This window comes from Protopterus annectens, chromosome 13.part0 (genome assembly GCF_019279795.1).
Source record: "Protopterus annectens isolate FY-2018-M chromosome 13.part0, PAN1.0, whole genome shotgun sequence".
Classification (NCBI taxonomy): domain Eukaryota; kingdom Metazoa; phylum Chordata; order Ceratodontiformes; family Protopteridae; genus Protopterus; species Protopterus annectens.
Genome location: NC_056747.1, coordinates 749,116,907 through 749,119,227, shown reverse-complemented (window position 1 = coordinate 749,119,227; position 2,321 = coordinate 749,116,907).

Below are 2,321 nucleotides of genomic sequence, written 5' to 3'. Positions count from 1 at the left end.
CCTTCATGATTAGGTGGGCTATATAAAATGTTTTTCTAACCACTTTGGCCACGTGGTTGTCAAATGAGAGATTGCTATCAACTTGGGTCCCCAGGTCCCTAATTACTTCTTCTGTACTTAATGGATTACCACCTATGTGGTAATTTGTGGGCACTTTGTTTTTGCCAAAGGGGATGACTATACACTTTTTGGCATTTAGCTTGAGGCCATGGCTCTGGCACCAGTTGTCTGTTTCTATGAGGCCCTTTTGGAGGATGCTTGTGTCGGCTGGAGAGTCGATTATGGAGCCCAGTTTGCAGTCATCTGCGAACTTGGTCAGCCACAGTCCTTCTGTGTTGGCCTGTACCTCCGAGAAATATATACCGAACAAGAGAGGTCCCAGGACTGAGCCTTGTGGGATGCCACTTGTAACTGGTTTGGTGTCTGACATGGCTCCAGCAATTCTAATCATGTGGGTTCTGTCCTTGAGCCAGTTTGCAACCCATCTAGTGACATAGGGGTTTATATTTAAGCTGGTGAGCTTATCTATAATGCCCGAGTGGGGTATTGTATCGAAGGCTTTTGCGAGATCCAGGTAGGTTGTGTGGACCACCTTCCCTTCGTCAATGGCCTTGATGACTGTTTCAAAGAAGTCAACCAGGTTTAAGAGGCAGGATCTGCCCTTAACAAAGCCGAACTGGGTAGGATCCAGTGTCTGTAGGTCCCCAATATCTTTATTTATGAGGTCCATAATGATCCTTTCCATAGCTTTGCAGACCAAGCTAGTCAGGCTTATGGGGCGATAGTTTCCAGGGTCCGTTGAGGCACCACCTTTGTGGAGAGGGACCACTGTTGCTGTACGCCACTCTTTGGGTACATATCCTGTGGTAAGGCTGAGATTGAACAGTAGTTTTATGTTTGGGTTTAGCTCTTCTTGGAGTTCATGTAGGACACAGCCTGGGACACCGTCTGGTCCCATTGATGCTGTGTTTTTTGCTTTGGAGAGGGTGGCTCTTACCTGAGCATCTGAGATGTCAGGGGGGCAGCACTCTGCTGGGATAGATATTTGCCCTTTTGGTGGGAGGGAGAAGTTTGCGCTGAACCTGTCAGCTAGGATGTTGGCAATGTCTGTGGGTTTGGTGTATTTTTTGTCATTTTGGACTAATTCTGAGCATATCTGGGAATTCCCACCTAGGTTCCTAACATAACTAAAGAAAGCCTTGTGATTATCCTTAGTGTCCTGTGCAATTTTTCTCTCGAAGCTGGCCTTAGACGATTTTATGAGTGCCCTTAGTTTTTTGCTAATACTGATCAGAGATGCCTTCCCTTTTTGGGATTTTGCTCTATCATGTAGTAGCTTCCTCCTTCTATTGTATAGTTTGTTTATGGCTGGGGTCCACCAGACAGGACGTCTGCCTTTGGAGGATTGGGTCTTGGTTTTATTTGGGATTGCATGATCCATGCATTCCTGAAGGTGTTCATAGAATGCATTTATAAAGGATTCTGCGGTCTGGGCCTTATTTTCCACAGGCCCAGGGGCTTTGAAGGATTCCACCTCGGTTTTGAGGAGTGTGAAATTTGCTTTAGAGAAGTTTTTCACTGTGGTTTTATGGGCAGGGGGTGGGGTCGGGATGTGAATATCCAGTGAGATCAGTTTATGGTCTGATCTTACCAGTGAGGGATACACTTCTGGTCTGGAGCATAGAGTCCCCATGTTGGTGATGATCAGGTCCAGTATGTTTTCCACTCTTGTGGGAGTGGTAACAAGATGTTCCATAGCATTTGAGTTTATGAATTCTAGGAACCTTTTGGCTAGGGTGTTGGAGCTAGAGTAATGCTCCCAGTCTATGTTTGGGTAGTTGAAGTCGCCCAATATAATGGTGTTTGGAGAGACCTTCATATTTTCCAGTGTTCTCAGGAAGGCCGAGTGCAGTTCCTGGGTTTGGGAGGGTGGTCTGTAGCAGGCTATAAACTGGAAGGCAGTTTTACCCACTGTTAGTTGCACATGGATAGTCTCTGATGCTTCGTGCTTTGCCACCAACCTGGAGGTGTGGGTATCTTTGATGAATATCGATACTCCCCCTCCTTTTGTGGTTCGGTCCAAGTTTTGGGGCCGAAAAGCATGGTATGAGGTATAACCTGGTAGTGCTGGGGTGCTCTCGGGAGCTCTGAACCAGGTTTCTGTTACTGCACAGATATCGATGTTCACCATGCTAAGGAGAGCTTCGAGTGCGTGCATCTTGAGGTTTAGACTTCTGGCATTGAGTAGCATTACTCTTAGTTTCTTATCCCTTGTGATACCTATGGAGGTGGGTTTGTCTTTTGAGCCTTGCCTAAAAAAG